Raw genomic sequence first — 20,563 nt, forward strand, 5'->3', positions numbered from 1 at the left:
GAAGAGAAAAGGGTGAGAAAAGGCAAAGTGGAGGCGAGAGCAGGCTCCATTTTCCATCCCTACAACCCTCTCCTGCTTTAAGGGGCCAGCTTCGTCCTTGGGGAACGCGGGGAGGATGAGGAGGCAGGTCTCGGCTTTTAATCAAAGTTACACTAGCTGGAGCTTTTCTCTTTCACCTGGCTTTATTATAGCTATTTTTACTCTAAGGTGAGAAGTTAATGTTCCTGATTTTTACTGGACTCCGGTCTACGTGGCTGCCGTAGACGCAGGCAGGGTGGAGGAGAGTAGTGGAAAAAAGCGGGGGGGGCTGGGGGAGAAATCAAGTCGAATAAACTCACCTCACCCAGCAGACCAAGAGGGTGGACAGAAAACAACTTTAATAACAGGGGAAGCTTCCAGAGGTGGGAGCAGGCTGGTGAAATCAGGCCTAATCAGCCCTAGCACGAAGGGTGCCAATCACCCCCAGCTCCACCAAGGGGAGGGCCACGTGGAGAGTCTCGGAGCGGGGGGCCACGGGGGCTGGACAGCGGGCAATCAGGGCCCTGGGAGGGGAGCCTGCCCCGGCCCCGGCTCCCACCCCCTCCTCTGGGTTCTGGCTGTCAGGGTGGGGGAGGGGGGCTGGCAGAGAGGTTAACCGGTTAGTGACCAGACGAGGGAGAGGCCCAGGGGCATGGGCATATCGCCCCCAACCCTGAACACCCTGCCCACATTCTGGCATGAAGCTGGGGTCACCAGGGCCACAGACAAGGCCATGAGGCAAAGACCCTTGGCCACAGCCGTCTGGAGGGAAAAGACACTGCGGCTTTAGCTCCTTCTCTCTCCACCTTCAAAAGGAGTCCTGTCATTCTGAGTTGACTTCTCAGCCGGTCTAGCAAATGACGTTCTAGTTTCTTCACAGTTTGGGAGTCGTCTTCTGGCTCGATGCGCTAAATCTGGAGCAGTGAGCGGGTAGCCTGTGGCTAGGGTCTGGTATCCGCCTGTGACTGCAATGTGGTATAACCTGTGTCAGCCCCGGGCCGGGGTCAGGGCTCCCCACTCTAGCCATAGCAGTGGCAGAGAATAAGCCCTGCCCCCCCTGCCCCCCATAGATTCCTGTCCCAGGAAAGACTGGCAGCCTCTGGGCACAACCCTCAGCCAGAAGCCCCCGATGAGATAGCCAGAAAGCCTCCCCAGCCTCTTCCGGCCACGGATGGTCTCATCTTCCCAGTTCCTCCTAGAAGGAAGAAAGAGGGTCTGCAGAGAGGAGAGGTAGGAAGGGGGCACGGGTGCCCCAGGCTCTGTTTCATGTTCCAGGGACAAGTGGGGGGTGTCAGGGAGGGGATAATGGAGCGTGACCCTCACAGAGGTCAGCGGCCTGGAGAGAAACCCGTTAGGCTGGTCGTACCCACCCTTGAATTCCATTCAGAGTGGCTCGGGGCTGCAGCTCTCAGCCCAGCAGCCAGCACCCGCTGGATCCCCTGGGTGGGGCTGCAGGTGGACATTTTCCATCTGCCCCACCGGGAAACCTTATTCTCTAGGAGCCTGTGCCTTTTGCCTAGTGAAGGTCAGATGCCACAGGTCACCTCCCTATCCCTTCGCTCAGTCAGAAACAGTTCTTGAGGACCTACAGTATGTCGGGCACTGGCCTCAGAGGTGCGGACCCAGCCCGACAAAACTGACAAGGTCCCTGCCTGCTGTGGAGGAGACAGCCGAACCCACACATAAATCTGTGTCTGTCGCTGAGAAGGGCCATGAAGGAAAACAAAGCAGGCAGGGGCTCTCGCGGAATCTGTGGCCAGGGAAGCCTCTCCGAGGACGTCCAAGCAGAGACCTTGAGGGAGTGAGGCACACAGTCTCCTGGGGATGACGATGCCAGGCAGGGACCACCCCCCACCTCGTACCCCACAGCATGAGGGCAACACCAGGAGGGCTTCTGGAAAGGAGCGGACACCGAGGGGCACCCCAGGGCCAAAAAGTGGAGGGGTTTGGAGTCTTGTAGAGCCGGGCCGTCCAGGCTTGCAGGCTTCTGAGCCCGCAGCCTCATTTCCCCTCTGATCTGATGGCCATGGGGCTCTCAGACTCAAGGCAGGAATGCTCCAGTCTTCTGACTTCTATCCCCCCTCGTGCCTTCCCTCTTCGTGGTGGCCATGGCCTTCTCACAAGCGCCCCTTCTCCATGCTTCCTTCAGCTGACTGCACCTCTGTCCAGGGTATCTCCCCTCTGCCTTTAAAGCTTGTGGAGACACAAGTGGAAAAAATGGAGGGATCTGTTCATGCAGAGAACAGATATCAAATGGCTGCTCTGTGCTAGGCAAGGAGCAGCCCGGGAAGGGGCCTCCGGAAGCTTGTAGAATGGACACCCAACCCAGGTTTGGGAGTTAGGGAAGACTTCCTGGAGGAGGGGATAACAAAGTTGAGACCAAATACACGTAGGAGTTTGCCAGCGTGTCCTCTGCACCTAGAACACTGCTCGATACATACTAGGTGCTCAGTAATTATTTGTTGGATGAATTAGTGAATGAGGAAGAATGTTCCAGTCGGGAAAACAGCATGAGCACAGATCCAGCAGGTACCAGATCCGGGTGGTGGTGGAGCTGGGAGCCCGAACTCAGACTCAGAATCTGCCTGTCACTGACACCCTCAGATGGCCTTCCAGACAGCACGGATCCGCGTGCCATCACCACCTAGCAGAGTCCAGAATGTCGGAGGCGCTCAGTTAGGATTTGTTGAATGAATGCAAGGGAGAGATTTTGGAGCTGGTGTGTCCCGAGGAGAGTGTCAGTAGGGGGGTGCCCGGGATGTCTCTCGTTCAACAAACGTTGTTCAGCGCCAGCCATGTGCTGGGCCCTGGGGGCACAATGGTGAACAGAACCGGACGTGGCTCCCACCCTTCAGGGGCTTGGGCGGGGGGGGGGGGGGAACAGAAGGAAATAGAGTCACATAATTATAAGGTGAGATTGGAGCCTCCAGGAAAATCCCAGGGGGCCAGTGCAGCCAAAATCTGAGCTAGACTAGGGGGTTCAGAGAAAGTTCTGGAGGAAATGGGACTTGGCTGAGATGTGAAGGCTGAGTAGACGTGAACGGGGGTAAAGATGAGAAAAGAATTCTGGTGGATGGACAGCACCGGCGGCTCAGAGGCCGAGAAGCACCTCGTTCCTGTGAGGGGGTGAAAGAGGACCCCGCGTGGCCGAGGCAGATGAGGACAGGAGGGCTGGTGAAGGAAAGGGGCTGGAGACCTGGGCAGGGCCGGGCCGTGCAGGTTCGTGGAAGGGATTCTCTGACATTGATCTGAAGGTCAGCAGGGAGCCACTGGGCGGTCGTTGGAGCACAGGCCACACAATCAGACCCATGTTTGAAAGAGTTCATACCAGGCCCTGGTGGAGTCTCCATTGCAAGGCCCAGGCAGGAGGCCGCTGGGGCGGCCCAGGCGGGTAGACACTGGGAAGGGCAGACCAATGTTTGGGAGAAGAAGTTGCTTGGCCGACTCTGGTTTCTGGCTTAGCAACCGGATACAGAGAGAATGTGTTGCCATTCACAGGGCCAGGGCCACGCTTCCCAGGGGAGATGCTGAGTTTGTTCTTGGACGAGTTGAGTCTAAAAGCACCTTTGTGACTTTCACGTGGCTTGTTCAGAACCCCTAGAGACCTCCAGGGAAGCTGGGGGTCCCTTGGCTGCTGCAGCCGGGGGTAAGGAGTGGGTCAGCCCGTCTGGCCTCTGCCAGTAACAGAAGCCAGAAGGGAGGCCCAGCGGGGTGAGGTCAGTCAGAGCCTGGCCACGGCGCTCCAGCCTGCCCGGGGCCTGTCAGTGGAGTGGTGACGGAGTGCATTTCTCTGCACCAGAATAGATTTGAGCTTAGCAGTTGGCTCTAAGTGCTTTTTGCCCTGACGTGTGGAAATGAGCGCTATGGGCAGCGGGAGGGCTGGGATGGGGGAGGGAGCCCAGGGGACGGGAGCCACAGCCTGCTGGGGCCTGCTGCTTGCCTGAATAAATACATGTTTCCCTGACAGCCACATCATAAACTGTCATCTTGGTGGGGAGTGGGGGGTGGGGGTGTTTCAGGGCAGAGAGGGGAGAGTGTGTCTGCGTGTGGGCAGTAATGGCCTATGGGTTGGTGCCCCAAAGTCCAGTGGCATCGGAGGACAGGAATATCTCAAGGTCCGGGTAAAATGGACAGAGCCCGGCAGCTTCTTCTCCCTTCTGTGTCTTCCTGCATTTAGCAAAGATCTTGGCCAGAGGCGCTAACTCTCCTCCAAGCCAGGAATTGGGAAGCAGGGGGAAGCAGAATCTGAGATGGGCATTGAGGTGGGCTGGGAAGAGGCAATACAGAGCCCCTGGGGAACCAGGGGAAAATCCAGTGTGCCCACGCAACCACCATCTGGATCTCTAGGGCTCAGTGCCAAACCTGGCCAAGGACACAAGGAAGAAGGAAGCAGTACAGTCCCCAGGGAAATACTTAGTGGTTGACATTTCTTGTAGGGGAACCAACGAACAGCTTTTGTACAGTAAAGGCTTCATTTAGGATCAGTGTCACGCAACCCCTCATCCAGTGGCAAAGTCTATTCCCGTGGAGCGGTCATTGCCTTCGCCACATCTGTGGGCTGTAGCCTGCGCGCCAGCAAAGCCTTCTGAGAGTTCTCCTTGAGAAGCCAGCTGTGAGCGTGGTTAGACTGCCTCTGTCTTGGCTTGAGAGAAGTGACAGGCTGCCTGCAATTCCCGTAATTGATGGCTCGTGAGGCAGAGACAGTAAATAATTGTTCCACAAGTTTCGAGAGTGAGCGTAATTAGTACAGTTAACAATCTTAGGTGATTAATTGGTTCATTCAGTACAGTGTGAATGGGGGAAAACGTGAGCAGGAGAGGGGGCTGGAGTCCCCCCAAACACCTAACTGTGGGCTGTGGCCCCCCTCTAGCCGGCATCTCATAAGCCAAGTGGCATTCACCTTCTACAGCGAGGACTCCTGGGGCCAGGGCGGAGGGCAGGTCATAGGGCAGCGGCCAACACGATTTGGCCACGTTAGCAGCATCTCATGGGTGTAAAAGCTAGATTTGGCTCCCGTGGTGTTTTACCCGTTAGCCAAAGGTCAGAAAGCTGTTGTACGAGATAAGACCGGCCGATTGATTCTCGTAGGCGGGAGGGAGGAACTGATGCATGGAGTCCCAAACTCCCTGGGTTCGAAGGACCCAAGAGGTCACTTAACCAACCTCTTGGCTACCGTGCTGAACTGCTCTTGGGCGTTCCCATCAGAAACTGACTCCTATTTTAAAATCCTCCAGGGAGAGATGTTCTAAACCAGGGGTAGCAAACAGCTCTCAAATCATGTGTCAACACCAGTTCACGGATAGAAGCTGCTTAGAGCCCTGGGCTGGGAACCCCAGGCTGAGTCTGGGGAATAGCACTGCGATCTCTTGGCACTTTCTGCCCTGCGTGCAGAATGGAGGAGGGGCAGCCCGTGTGCCAAGGATTTGCAGAACTAAAACCCACCTGGGTCACCCAGGCCCGCCTGATGCTTTCTTCCAAGCGTGGCTTCCTGGGACCTTCCCGATGGCCCTTTCGAAGCAAGAGTTGTCTTGGCCTCAGCTTCAGGGAACTGAGAGGGTGTGAGAAACAACCAGGGTGGAAACTGTAGACCCAGTTTGTTGGTCCCTTTCTGGCTCCCGCAAGATTACAGCCCAGAGCCCTGAACCAGGGGAATGGAGAGTAGCGATTGGCTGGTCGGGTCATCCAGGCTCTACCTAGTCTCCACCAGGATACTGACCTTTCCGGGCAGATGGCAGCTTCTCCTTGCAAAGAGCTGGTGTATTGGGAGCTTGGGGATCAGGCAGAGCTGAGTCCCACGCGTGGCCCTTCCTTACTCGAGCTGTGGATGGGTTTGAGCGCTCAAAGCGTCTTTTGTGCCCTTTCTGATGAGACAAAGCCTCTGGGCCCTGGTGAGGACTGCCGTGGAGAAAGTGGATGCTACTTCTAGCACAGTGCTGGTCATCGGGCCCCTGGATTGTGTCCCCAAGACCCTCAGGGGCTTGAAGACCAATCTGACGTGGGGAACCTCGGAGAACAGACGGCTGCTATAGCTGCACCCATTCAACCCTCATCAAGCCAGGCTCCACCCCTGGGCCATGTTGTTTTTATTCCTTTCCCCACTAGCCCTTTCTTAGGGACAGAATGTATACTGGGTGTGCTGGATAGGGCAGACCAATAGCAATCACACCCCTTACACGGAGTCCCTAAGCCTGGGGCAGGGCTCTGGGGACAGAAGTTCTCTGGAGGTTGAGGTGGGAGGAAGAAAGGGAGGAAGAGCAGGTGCAGGGAGGTCCGGAAGAGGCTTTTCGCTTTCACTGCCACAGAGCCAGCCACGACCGGCTGCCTCCCCCAGCCAAAAGGCGAGGGAACACTCGCAGCAGAAAACATATACACATATTTGCAAGCTACAGTACAAACGAGCCGCAAACCTAATGATTCGTGATTATTATTTGAAGGGTCCCACTGTTACAGATTTATTTGTCATTTCTTGTAATAACACCAACGGTAATGAATTCATTTGTATTAATGTGAGTGTCACGAGGACTTCCGTCGAAATTCTGCATTAATTAATGTACCATTAAAACAAAGTGTCGCCCAATTAATATCAAATGGAGGTAAGGCTGCCAGGGTCCTCTTCATCTGGGTTTCATTTGTAATTCATGGTATTAGCACCCCTGCTTAATGAAAGTCATTTGCAATTCCTACCCGTGGTGTCTCCTACTTCCTGCGGGAAGGCCAGTGTGCCCCTCTTTCACTGGGCGCCCTGGGGCCAGGAGAAGCAGAGATGGGGAGCACTCTTTCTTGGTAGACATTGGTCTCCACGTTCATAATTCCAGGAGGGGCTTGAGGAGACCTTTGGGAGGTCCTAACCAAGTTGATCGTCAACTTGAACCACCAGGAAGGTGTGTGGAACCACTTTCTCTGGGTTCTGTTAGGAAGGGGAAGGCTGGTTTCTTTCTTTCTTTAAATTTTTTAAAAATTTATTATTTTTTTAATGTTTATTTTTGAGACAGAGAGAGACAGAGCATGAGCAGGGGAGAGGCAGAGAGAGAGGGAGACACAGAATCCGAAGCAGGCTCCAGGCTCTGAGCACAGAGCCCGACGCGGGGCTTGAACTCGTCAACTGCGAGATCATGACCCGAGCCGAAGTCGGACGCTCAGCCGACTGAGCCACCGAGGCACCCCTAAAATTTATTATTTTTGAGAGAGTGAGAGAAAGCACGTGAGGGGGGAAGGGGCAGAGAGAGGGGGGAGGAGAGAGGATCCAAAGTGTGCTCTGTGCTGATAGCATAGAGCCCAATGCGGGGCTCGACAGACCATGACCTGAGCTGAACCTGGTGCTTAACTGACTGAGCCACCCAGGTGCCCCTTGGCTGGTTTGTTTCTTGGTCAAGTCTGGTCTTAACGGAGGCAGCCATGGCTACCATAGGACTGCCTTACTCTGGGCAGAGCAGAGTGCTTCTGGGATTCTGGGTCTCCGTCTTTTCTCGGGGTCGGTCTAGTGGTCTTCTCATGGTTTTGTGTGCCAGGCTTCTGGCTGTCCCTAAAACCAGTGACGGAGCCCATGTGCCTTGATGTACCAGCCACAGTAGACCAAGGAATTGGAACCCCTGCCGTGTGCCTCCCACACCTCCCTCAAAGGGTGCCCACCTCCCCAGATCTGTGGGAACAGATGCTCCATGCCACCCCAGCCTTTAGAGCCCTCACGGTCCCCTACTATGGGAACGTTCCCAAGGACAATAGAGAGGGGTATCCTCCCTCCTCGGGTATGTTCCTTGGGTGTCTGGACCTCCCTGGGCCATCCTTACCCAAGCAGGAGAGTGTCATCCATGTGACCTCCATCACGTCCCCTCTGCTCTCTGGGTCTCAGCGTTCTCATCTGTAGAGTAGTGACTGGGAAGGGCAGCGCTCCACCCTGGCCGTGCATGAGAATTCCTCGGGGAATTTCGAAGCACAGAGGCTGGAGAGGGCCCTGGCACTGATATTGTTTCCAAGCTCTCCAGGATTCCAAGCCCTGGCCTAGGTGATTCTTCAAGTCCTTTGTAGCCAGGATAATTCCAGTCTCTGCCTCTTGACTCTTAAGCCATTTCCCAGCTCCCCCACCCCCACCAAGGCCAGTGAGTTCCTTCAGCTGCCCTCTCTCTGCCTGGGTCCTGGGCCCACCAACCCCCCTCTCTCCAGCCCTCAGCTCCCCTGCAGCCTATGTGTGGTCTCCCCCAGACTGTCGGCCCTTAAGCCCCTGGGCTCCAAGTGACAGGTTCTACTTATCACATCACACTGCCTAAAGGGCTGGCAGCATTAGCCACCGGGATTGGGGATCTAACAGGGGAAAACGCACCAGGCCTGTGCTGCCTCCTTTACCCACCCCTTCAAAACGCACACCCCAGCTGGGGATAAAGGGGCACACTGGTGGGCGGAGCCTGAGGGGCATGGGGAGGAGAGATGAGCAGAAGTTGTATTACTTGAGCTGTCTCCTTTTTCAGAATCCACTTATTAGCCTCAGCTTCCCATAGATGTAAGGCCTGCCCTAAGGAGATTTGCATATTCATTTTGTTTAACATGATTCATCATTATGCAGGGGAATGAATTTGGGGGCGGGGAGATGGAGCCCCGTTTGTGAGCCACGGAGCCGTGCACCGAAAGCTCAGGGCAGCATTGGAGGCACCACACGGCCAGCGGGCTCCCCTGGGACAGAGATGGGGTGAAGGCCACAAGGAGGCTTTCCCTCAGCCTTTTATCCAGGCCTTTTGTCTCTGCTGAGAGCAGAGCAAGGACCTCACCCTTCAGAAGCATCCCCTCCCCTTCCAGACCTCCCCACCAGAAGTAACATTTGCAAAGCACTTTACAGTTTATAGACCCTTACACGCACCCCGAGAAGGAATAACATTATGATAGAGCCTAAGGTGTATTGAGCAGCGATTTTGCACAAAGCACTCATCGTGTGTTATCTCCTGTAAGCCTCATGATAATCCTGTGAGATAGATCTTCTTATTCCCATCTCACTGTAAGGAAACTGAGCTTCAGAGAGGTTGCCTAGCTTCCCTAAAGTCACACAGCAAATAAGGGCTGGAGCTAGGACTCACACTATAGTTTCCCTGATGTATTTGCTCTTTCAAAGCCTCCCTTTGTCGTGTCTGTCTTCCTCCCCATAAATAACCACCTGGAATTGCTCATAACCATTTCTCTTTCGGAGGGGTGAAGAGTGTGAGTGTGGCCAACATAGTCTTGAACTGTGTTATTCGATAAATATGTTTGGGATCGCTGGATGAAAGAACCGGACAGCTCCTGATAGATGACTAATTCTTACACTTCCAGCACCTTCCTGGTGACGTCTGACACTTGTCGCTTTCTGAACCTGGAGCCTCTGGGTGGCCTGAGTTGTCCTGTGGCAAGCCCCTTAAATGTCACTAGTAGACCCTGGCACTTAGCCGGCGTGACAGGATTCCCAGTTTCTCAAGGTCATCTTGGCCATCCCCCTGCCTCCTAGACCTCGTACACTTGGCTCACTCATCACTGAGAATAATATAGCATGGTGGTTAAGAGCTTGGGCCCTCGAGCAGCCTGCCTGGGTACAAATCCCAGGATTCCTGCTTACTACCACATGGCCTTGGACATCTGGATAATGGGAATGGTAATAGTGTCTGCTCCAAGGCTTCCATAAGGACTGTACGAGATAGTGCATGGAAAGTGCTTAAAACAGGGCCTGACATATACGATGTCTTCAATAGATGTGAGTTATTACCTGAGATCCACAGAAGTCTTTTTCTTACTTAAAAAAAATCCCAGGAGACTCCATGCCTCTATTCATTGTCATTTTCCGTAATCTAGCAAATCTCAAGACGACCTCATGCCTCAGCTGATCCCTGTTTCCATTCAGAACTCAGCACCCTACAGTCCTGGGCTCAGGGACGGTGTCCTGGAACCTAGACAACCCAGGTTCTGTCCCTCCAGGGTAGCTTTTTAGAATTCTTCTGTAGATCAAATCCGACCTTTCCCTAGTTTTTTTTTTTCTCTTCAAATTATCTACTTCTGCAAAAGGTGGTGATTTTTATTTTGACCTTTGAGTTTTCAAAGCACTTCCTCCACTGTTAACTCATTTTGTCTCCCCTGCAGCGCTATGTGGAAGGCAGTACAGGAATTGTTATACCCATTTCCTGGGTGGAAAAACCGAGGCATCAATGTTTGCATTAATGCTCTGTGACAACAGAGAAGGAAGTCCTGCAGATGGTTATTGGAAAGCCAGAATGCGACCCAACATTTCAGAACTGTTGTTTCTGGATTTTTTTCCAGTCGGGCCAACATGCATGGGGAGTAATCATCACCTAATGAATGCTCCCAGGTCTCCAGAAGCTGGTTTCTAAGTCCCTGCCAGGGGAGGGAGGCGGGCTGGCTTCCAGGAGCCAATCAGCTTAACTTTCAAGTCGGGGAGGGGTGTGAGAGTAAAGCTAAACAGCCCAGGTCATCTGGATCCACTCCTCCCCTCTCTGTCACTCCTCCCATAACACACAGAGAGAAGCTGAAACCGGTTCCCTGGGGGAGGGTGCGGCCCTGCCTGGTGTTGAAAGCAGCATGCTGTGGGGACTGGGGCCGGTGTGGGCACAGGGGCCACCCCACCATCATGGCGCTCCTGTCCTGTGCTCTCTTCACATGGCCTTCAGCCAGCTGCTGGCCTGTCCATGGTGCCCTGTGCTCCCGCAGGTCAGCAAGTGAGAAAGTATAGAAGGCGTCTGGGGGAGGACAGGTGCGTGGACAGCCCTGGAATGTGGTGCTAATGGGAGGTGGCACTTGGTGGAAGAGGTGCCTTGGAACTCTACTGCCGCTCCTTATATAGGAAGGACACTGGGCTGGAGCTGGGGTGGGGTTGCTGCAGTGAGGGGTGAGAAAAATGGCCTGGGGTTTCCTTAACCTCTGAATGAGGAGGAGCGGGGGCCTTTGCACACTTAAGGATCATACCTCGCTCTGAAAATCAAGCTTCTGAGAAGGGAAGGAGGGCCCAGATGTCTGTTGGATGAGGCTTCTCCCAGCCCTGCACACCCAGCACATGTGTAAAGGCCAGGGTCCATGTGTGTGGGGTGGAGAGAGAGCATCTCAACCTCAGCCTGGGCACATATGCCTAGAAACCTGGGGAGCCAACAGCCTTTTCCAGGAAGGGAGTGTCGTCTCTATATGCTGGATGGTGATGCCTACTCTCCAGGGAAAATACCAGAAGGAATTTGGATGGAGGACACAGAGCACCATAAGCAAAGGCTAGAGGTCGGCACCCTGGGGGCTGCCATGTAGAACAGTCTGGCCGAAGCAGAGTGTCTCAGTGGGGCAAAAATGAAAGCTGAGTTTAGAGAGGGAAGCTTTGGTCAGACTGTGGTGACATTCAAGGCCCAGGAGACCTTGCCTTGGAGGCAGTGATAGTGTCTGAGGAGGAGAACAAGCTGGGAGATCAGTGCTTTAGGGCAGTGACTTTCTGGGATCAATTACAGGGTCAAGGCCAAAAAAAAAGAGGAAGGGTTGCAGTAGACCAGCCTGTAGGGAGATACAATTTTTTCCACTTTTATATTAATTTTTATCAGAGTCATATTTGCATGAGTTTAAAAGTCAGGTAGTAAAGCCAGGTTTATAATAAAAACATCAATGCCCCGTCTCGCCCTTTCTCATTCCTGATTCCCACCCTGAGACAATCTCTTTCAATTTCTGATCGTTACCTTCTTATTTCCAAATTGCATGCGTGTACATTTTTCAGTTTTAGATATTGACTTCCAGCTCTGAAGGATGAGAATGGCACTTTTGCCCCACCCTCTACCTCATCTCTGCAGCGCACGCACACACACACCCCACTCCTAACATGCTCTACCCATCTGCCCGTCTTAACCAGAGCCCACACGACATTCAGTGTCTAAGGCATTGTGACTGTGTACATATTATTCAAGCTGTGCCACATAGCGTACTGAAATTTAAAAAAAAAAAATACTTTTTTGTTTTCTCTAGAGTTAATGATTACCTCTCTTTCTTATTTGTTTGCTTAGGGTTCTGTGAACCTATCACTTATTCTAAATATTCTGACATAATTAAGTACCTCCTCTCAGTATATTAAAAGTATATTGATTTTTTTATCAGTTTGTATTTCTCTTGGCAGCATTCCCCTTGGAGCATCCATCCTCCAGCTCCACTCCAGACGGGCTGTGCTCTGGTTCACTTTGCTCTTCTGGAGGCTAAGTGGCTGAAGACACCTGTGTGGGGCATGGGGGATGAGAGGGGAATCACCCAGAGAATTTCTTTGTCTCTTTCTACGTGGGTCCCATAGCTTCCTCTTTCTTGGTTCACACCCTCTGAAAAGGGATTCATGGGATTTTTTTTTACTGTGTTTGAAAAATGTGTTTATTCTAAACACATATTTGTTGATAGTTTAGCTGGGTATAGAATTCTAGAATGAAATCGTTTTCCTCATAATGTAAAGTCATTTCTCCTTTGCCTATAATGTTGCTGTTAAGAACTTCAGTGCCATTTTGGTTCCTGATCCTTTGACTGGAGACGTTTGTTTTCTCTCTGAATGTGTCTCAGATTTTTTTTTTTAATCTGAGTGTTTGGAAACTTCATAGTTTTATGCTTCAGTGTGGGTCTGTCTTCAAAACACAGTGGCCTCTTTCCATCTGGAAACATGTCATTCAGATCTGGGAGGTTTTTTTACCTCTCTTTTCAGATAATTTCCTTCCCTTCACTTGCCCTGTTTCCTCTGTCTCTGGAACTCCTATTAGTTGGGTGTTGGATCTTCTGAACTACTTCTCTAATTTTCTTATTTTCTCCCCCAGTCTCCATCTCTTCGAGTTTTGTCCTACTTTGGGGGAAATTTCTTTATCTTCCAACTCTTCCATTCAGTTTTCATTTCTATTATCTCTTCCTCTTGGAATGTTCTGATTTCAAAGATGCTATGTCTTGTCTCTCTGGATGTTAAAGGCATTCACTTTTGGGGTACCTGAGTGACTCAGTCAGTTAAGGATCCAACTTGATTTCAGCTCAGCTCATGATCTCATGGTCATGAGATCAAGCCCTGTGTTGGGCTCCGTGCTAAGCATGGAGCCTGCTTGGGATTCTCTCTCTCTCCCCCTCTCTCTGTCCCTCCCCTACTCGTGCATATGCACTCACATACACATGCACTCTCTTGCTGTCTCTCAAAATAATTAATTAAACATTTGAAAAAAGTTACTTTTGTTATTCCTTCCCACTGTCCCCCTACCCACCCCTGTCTGTCTTTCATAGTAGAGGCTCTTCTCAAATGTTTCATGACCCTCAGTTGTATGTTTATATTTAAGAGTGTGTTCACATTTAGGCACATGGAAATCTGTGTGTGTTAGGGCAGGGTAGGGTGGAGTGCTCTTGTCAACCAGCAGACTTCACTATGGGGTGATTTGGTGAGGACCTAGCTGTTTCCTTGCGAGAACTCTACCATGTTAATATTAGTGTTTTCTCTTGGGCCAGTTTTCCTATCTCCTGCCAGGCTGTCAGTCTTCAAGAGGCCGACTGGCTAAAGAGGCCTGATTGGGGATGGGAGCAGAGGAGAGATGCAGATTTTCATTGGACCTCCTTGTTCTCAGTGCCTTATCCAGCTCCCAGCCTGGGTCCAGAGCCTGACTAACTTGGCCCCTTGAGAAAGTAGACCTCCTGTCTTCTGCACAAGCCAAAGAAGGCATTTGGGAGTCTGACTACTCTTTAAAGATTTGCGGTTGGTCTCCCTGGTTTGGGCATCACCTGGTATCTCCAGCTTCTGATTTTCCAGGGTTCTGAGTTGCCAGCCTGAGCTTTGGCTTGCCCCTCTTTCCTAAGGCAGGCTCCTGTCCCATCAATTCCTAGTTTCCAGGATTTTGTCAACGTCTCTCGTCTGCTTTTGCCTCCTCTCCTGTTCTTTTTGTCCTTGTGGACCTATGCATTTTTAATTATCATATTGTCATTTTGGTGAGGGGTTGGGACAAAAACAGAAATAAATGGACGTGTTCAACCTGCCCTGTTGAATAGGAAGTCCCGATTCTGTTAAAACATTTATTGAATGCCTTCTATAGATTTGTAAGTGACGATGCTAGGTGTCACTGCAGAGGTGGCCAAGGTAAATAACAAAGAGAAAAGGAAGGATGTGAGGAATGTTGAAGCAAGAATTGTCAGGTGCTGGTGCCTGATGAAGAATGGGGGGCAAGTCCAAGATCACGCTGGCAGGCAAAGACCCTCACAGGTGTGGTGAAGTCAGGTCTGCACTTTGATGGGTGTCTTCCTGGGATTCAGAATGGGCAGTGCACAGCTGGAGGCCAAGAAGGAGGGAGGGACTCAGATGGACAGGCCAGAGCTGGCCCCAAGGAGATGTGGAATAGCTAGGAAAGTGCTTTAATCATGCCAGGGTGTGTGGCACTCAGAGCTCAGCCCTTTGGGGCTCCTTGTGCCCACAGGGCTTGTTCCTCCACCCAGCAGTCTGCCCAGCTCTCAGGGAAGACCCAGCACCTTTTGGGGTCCAGTGCACATCATGTGAGAGACAGCAGACACTGATAGAGAAAAGAGACGTTGTGAATTGATCTCTTCTGGACTCTTCTGCAGAGAGACGTGCTGGAGTGCCCATTATACACATGCGGGCTTGTGCACAAGCCAGTGTGCCCTCTCCCTGACCAGGAGGGGACCACCTGAGACATCCATCGGGGCCCTGTGGGCACTTGCCTCTCCAGGTCCCCCTCGAAGCACTGTTTCTCCCCTTGGACCTGCTTTCAGCTGGAGCTTGCACAAGAAAGAGTGTGCGAGCTCCACACTCTTTCTTTCTCAAAGAAATATGGTCCATCTCCCACAGACGCCGTTTCTCCCCTTCCCTAAGCTGGAATGCCACGAAGCCTCTATAGCTTCACATTTGGAATGACACCCTCCCCAAGACCCCAGTGGGCCCCTGCCTCCAGAGTCATCAGTGAAGTGGCACCTGCTGTGGCATTCGATGGAAACTAAAACACCAGCACCTCCCCTTTGCCCCAGGAGCCCCCTTGTCAGAAAGGCCTCTACTTCTGATTTGACTTCTTCTTGGCCCAGTGGGAGCTCATTTCCTGATTCCCAGTAGAAGTGTGCAAATTTTGGGACACTCTCTTCCTTCTGAGTTTTTGGGGGGCTAAAGCTCCCCATCAGCCTTCCTTTCTCCAGTGCAAACAACCCAGAGCCCCCCCCCCCCCCACCGCTGTCTTCGGCTCCCATGTCATTCCCAGCCCTTCCAAGGAGGGAAGTGAGTGAATCAGCCCTACTTGAGCAGGTGCCCTGAGCCCACTCTCCACCCTCATCTGCAGGGTCCCTGAGGTCTGGGGACACAGAGGTGACCTGAACTTGAATCCTAAAATTCCATCACTCACTTACAAGCTGTGTGACTTGAGACAGATTGCTTCATTTCTCTGAGCTTTCATTCTTCCGCTCTGGAGGAAAAGGAGGTGATGAGATAATATTTGATGGCTCCCGGGCCTGAGGATGGAGGAGTGAGCTCCCTCCCCGCCCCCACCCCACCTTGGGTGGGGGGGCTTGGGGGGGGGGAAGGGGGCGGGCAGCAGCCCAGCCTCTGAGCAGCATGCGCACGTTCCAGGAGCGTCTGTTCCCAGCTCCGATTCACCAAGGCGCCCGCACCTTGTCAGAACTCCATCTGTCAGGAATTTATTACTAATGCATTTTATAACAGGCTTTATAATAAGATATTAAAGACTGTGGCGGCATCCAGCAAGCATTCCATAAATATTAATAACGCCTTTAGAGACGACACCTACAGTGGAAATGGTAGGGCTTCTTGCGGAGGTGGGGTCGAAGGTACAGAATAAATCGAATTGAGGAGGGTACACCGCGAAGATGAGAGGGTACGGTGTGCTCTACTTCCTTTCTCTTGGCGCCTCGAACTTTCGTACTTCTTTTCCTTTGTTCACAACTTTCCCTCTGCACTGTCTCTTTTTCTCCCTTTCAGTTTCTTCCTCTTTCCTTCCCTTTCTCTTCTTAGGCGTGCTCTCCCACCTCACCCCCATCGCCCTTTGCTCGCCTGTTGTGCTCTTTCACTGTCCCCTCCTAGTTTCCTTTGTCCCCTGTCACCTTCTTCTCCCTCCCCTGCCCCCTTCCGTACCGTCTCTCCTTCTCTGTTTCCTGCGCCCTCCCTCTCTGCCGCTCCACCTGCCCGGCCCCTTCCTCCCTTCTGCACGCACCCCCCCCCACCCCACTGTTCCAGTGAGCACCCCGAGCCACCTCTGTAGAAGCCTGGAGTGTAATGTAACTCACACTGCATGTGAGAAGTGAGCTATTTATCATTATTATTAACGAACAAGATCCCTTGCACAGCAGAACATTCCCAGAGTCTATTCCCTTGTCACCCCAGGAGTAGCAAAAAGATTTATTTGTCTCTGAATTGCACAGGGTGGCCCATTTGCAGCGGGTCCATCAGAAGTGGCGTGGAGCTTAACCGGGAACTGGAAGAGGCGGGGGCCTGCCCTGTCTGCGACCTTCGTGGAGTGGGCCCCTGCTGAGAGGGACCCAGCTGGCAGTGCAAGTGTTTTGCGGGGGGGGGGGGGGGGGGGGGGGTGCCTAAACACTGGTCCCTGCCTCCCAGGAGGCATGGGCGGTGCATCTGGGGAGATTTCCCTTGAAATGGCCCAGAACCTATGAGGGAGTGGGCAGGCCTGGGCGGGAGAAGGAATGGTCATAGAGGAAGGGGTGCTAGGAGCAGAACTGGGGCAGAGAAGCAAACCAAGAGGCCTATCTCAGAGGCAGGAGTAATCACGCCCCGTGGAACCTTTCCTCCAAAGACCAGCCGCCCCTTTCCAACAAGAAAGTGGACTCAGGGCCAAGTCTACAATGAACATGTGGGGAGAAGTTGCCCTAGAACGGGGCGGCCCACGTCGACTGGAATGGGCCTTTTGGCCCTGCCTCTACAGCTCAGGACCACCCTGGCAATGCTTCTGTAGACCCCTGAACCCCAAGCCTAGACTCCGTAGGGGTACCTGCCCCTGGTTTCCTTGCCTCCAGGTGGGCAGAGCCTGGCCTTGCAGAGCATTGCTCATCCAGGCCTGTCTTGGCTGAGTGTGTCAAGCCCATGATCAAGCTGTCCCCTGCCTGCCCCTGCCACCTCCACATTCATGCTGAACATTGCAATGACCTGAATGGATTTGCATGTTAAATGGAGTGTCTGGGGACGCTTAAAAAGGAGAGGGAGCCCGCATTCATTCATCTAGGCTGTTTTATTCTTCTCCCCATTATTACCTCTCTTGCCCCCAGCAGTCTAGGAGCAGTGGTAGGGAGCTTTGCTTTCTGTGGCCCAGCCTGGGCATTAAAAGGACGGAATCCCTGCCGGCAAGAGTCAGGCTGAGCCTGGGGCAGAGCTGCAGGAATGAGGAGGCCTTGCCTGTGGCTGGATACATTCTGGGGGTGCCACGGGGCAGGCAGGAGCTGAGACCCATGGAGGACAGTGTAAGCCAAGGGGGTAGCCATGGGAAGGACAGTCCAGATTGAGTCTGTACGCCACAGCCAGGGATAGAAAATGAAGTCCAGGCAGGGCCTGTGACGACCAGGGTAGGGGAGGCTCTCAGAGGCCCTTGTCTCTGCTTTTCTGTCTCACTGTGCTCATTGTCATCCCTGCACATGGGCTTCCTTGGCCTGCCCGTGGCTTCTCTGCTGCCTGGTAACTGTGGCTTTCTGCTTGCCATGGTGCCCACCCCAGCCCGAACAGATAGCAAGAACCTTTGTCAGGTTTGTGCAGAAAATTGGTTTAACTTGCAAGGCCCCATTTGATTGGCCTGTTTGAGTCAGGTGATTATCCCTGGACCAATCAGATGTGGCCTAGGTCTGAAGGCGCTTGGTACAAACTTGGCTGCCTACATCCATCCCCTTGAGCAGAACTGTGAGTACAAAGAGCATCTTTACTTGGAAAAAGTGTGGGTGGGGAGGCAGGGGTTGGCAGTCTCTGGGTGGGGCAAATAAAGCACTATATGTAAGGCGAGGCATCATATTTCCAATCGTGGCTGGACTGGATAATCCCCAAGGCTCCTTCCTGCTCCTACATGCAAGCCATCCCCGAGTGGTGCATGGTCAGGCCTGGCCTCGGCCCCCCTCCGACCCCTTCCCCAGACCCCAGCCCTCCTCTCCCAGGCCCTCCAAACCGGCTGGGGAGGGTCTCCAGATGTTCTCCTACCCTGAATCTGTCCGCAGCAGCCATGAACCAATCAACAAAGATGTTCTCTTTCTGAATTTTTAAATGCCCGTTTGTCTAGGTTGATGATGAAGAGATTGATTGGCTGTTTTTAATATCTCCCTTTAAATAGAGCTCATCTCACCCTGCTTGTGATGGTATTTTATTACCATAATAATAATTGCAACGACCATTTATTGAGTATGGTTCAATATTGCCGTGTGCCTGGCTCAGCAAGAAGTTTTTTGGGTTTTTTTTTTTTTTTCGTACCTTGTCTCACTTAATTCTTTCTTACAACCCTGGAGGTAGGTACTGTTAACAACTCCATTTTTACATTTTCCCCGGTACAGGGAAACTGAGCCAAAAGAGTAAGTTCAACAGCAGAAGTTTGAGGTCTCCAGCCAATAAGTGGAGAGAGAGGCTGGGACTCAAACTTGCGGGGGGAGGGGGGGTGCCGGGGGGGGGGGGGGTCTGACTCAGCATCTCTGCTCTGAGTCACCAAGTTCTACTGTCTGCTTGGAAGCCCAGGTGTACCTGGCTTCACAGAAGAAATCTGCTTGCATTGAAGGGGCAGATCTTTAAAGGGGGTACATCTGCACATTTGCATGAAATAGCTTCGTACTTGGAAAAGCCCCCATTGTCGGTGCTGATGAGCACCACCCCCCGCCCCATTCCCCTGATAGAGCATGGCACCCGGGACCTGAAAAGCAGGAAGTCAGCATTCTTTTCCCTCCAATGGCTTGTCCCTTCTAAGTATATGAATGGCTCTTTGCCAGGCCCGTTTAAAACCTTTCCTAAGTTACGCACAAATTAAATGGGTTTTCACTGCCGGGCATGAAACATAATCTAAGAAGGTCAGACACAGGGCCATTCCCTCTTTTTCCCCCTTTCCCCTGTCTTCTTGGATCTCGCTTTTAAATCCTCTAATCAGTTGCCCAGAGAGCCTTTGCCCCGGACCGTGAGGTATGCACGGGTGAAATGTCCCCTGCTCCCCGAGGCAGGGGGCTGCAGAGCTGACATTCTCGAGGGAGCCATCCCTCCCCTCTGGGCGCTGGCTTCGTGTGGGGTGTGCTCTGAAGTGCTGTCTAGCGGCCTCACAGGGGGCTGGCTGCTCTGAAATGGGAACATGTCCCTCCCTCCGGTGGCAGAACCCAGGCCCTGATGGAATGGCTTGGAGGGTTAGGCTGGCTCCGGTGCTCACGTGTGCTGTGCGTGTTGGATCTAGAGGGAGAACCGTAGTTTGGCTGAGAGGCTTGTAAAGATCTCCTCGAGCCCCGTGCCGTCATGGTGGCATGTGAGGGCGGGGACCGGCTCCACCGAGCCCAGTGCCAGAGGGCCTCAGACTTCGGGCCCCTGCGTGCGGTGGCCCCGGGTATGTATGTGCAGAGTGCCTGTATCCATCAGGTCCCCGGGGAACAGTTCATCTCAGTTCCAATAAAGGCATTTCAGTGAAGAGACATCTTACAGAGGGTGGGCAGGGCGAGGGGGCATGAAGGGCTGTTGAGGCACCTGAGACCAGCAGCAGCCCTTAGGGCTACAGGGAAAAGGGGAGGGGATAGCGCTGCCTGCCTGGACCCCACTGAAGGCTGCAGCCAGGGAGGAGGGGCGGCTGGCCTGGAGCTGGAGGGAGTGGAAAAGTATCCCCCAGGCTCCTTCTCCTCCGGCCTCTTTCCCAAACTCTGAGCTCCTACCAGCACCTCCCCCTGGCAGAAGCTAGTCTGCAAGGGATCCTGGGGATGGATGCTGTCCACTGAGGTCTTGCCGGGGGCAGGGGGGGTGGGGAGACAGAGCAGGCTACTCTGTGCATCTGGAGGGTGCAGACAGAGGATGCCCAGCACGGTATTATTACTATTCATCGTGCGTCTTGACACCTGCCTGCCCTCCCCTCGAAGGCGTTCTTGTCTACAAGTCTTCTGGAAGGCACCAGATGACAAAAATCGCAACTGCCAACTTCTAAGCACTTATTACATGCTGGGAAATTTGCACTCCTGAGCTCACGTTCTCTTCACACTAACCCTGTGGGACGTTATTGACTCCGGTGGACAGAGAGGGGATTAAGGATCAGAGAGATTAAGGAACCCAAAGACACACAGCGAGGCTGGGGCTCCAGCAGAGGCCTCTCGATCCCTGAAATCCTGGCACTTGTCCGCTCTGCCCCCGTGCACACTTGATGCTCTTCTGGAGGGAAAGAGAGCATCTGTTTTCCAAGCCACTGAGCTGAGGAGGGAAGGCCTAGCAGAGGAAAAGGAGGTTCAGAGGCTCCAAGGTGCGAGGCAGCCTGCTGGGTTTGGAAAGTACAAATAGCTCAACCTACCAGGAAATATTAAACTGATAAGAATAGATGCTACACATGATCTTAGCTAAAGGCCACGAAGGGATACCTGCCAGGAAATAAAGTATGAAGGAGGAGAC

The 20,563-nt window shown here is 52.9% G+C and overlaps 1 protein-coding gene and 1 non-coding gene across 2 annotated transcripts in view; one reads left to right on the plus strand and one right to left on the minus strand.

Moving 5' to 3' along the window:
• Nucleotides 1–20,563, plus strand: part of CDH23 (cadherin related 23) — a 415,376-nt gene that overhangs the window by 158,228 nt on the left and 236,585 nt on the right. The gene's annotated exons all lie outside the window — the stretch shown is intronic.
• On the minus strand, nt 20,347–20,530 carry LOC125148471 (U2 spliceosomal RNA). The gene has a single exon (XR_007145562.1). It is a non-coding gene; the product is annotated as a U2 spliceosomal RNA (small nuclear RNA).

This window comes from Prionailurus viverrinus, chromosome D2 (assembly GCF_022837055.1).
Source record: "Prionailurus viverrinus isolate Anna chromosome D2, UM_Priviv_1.0, whole genome shotgun sequence".
Classification (NCBI taxonomy): domain Eukaryota; kingdom Metazoa; phylum Chordata; class Mammalia; order Carnivora; family Felidae; genus Prionailurus; species Prionailurus viverrinus.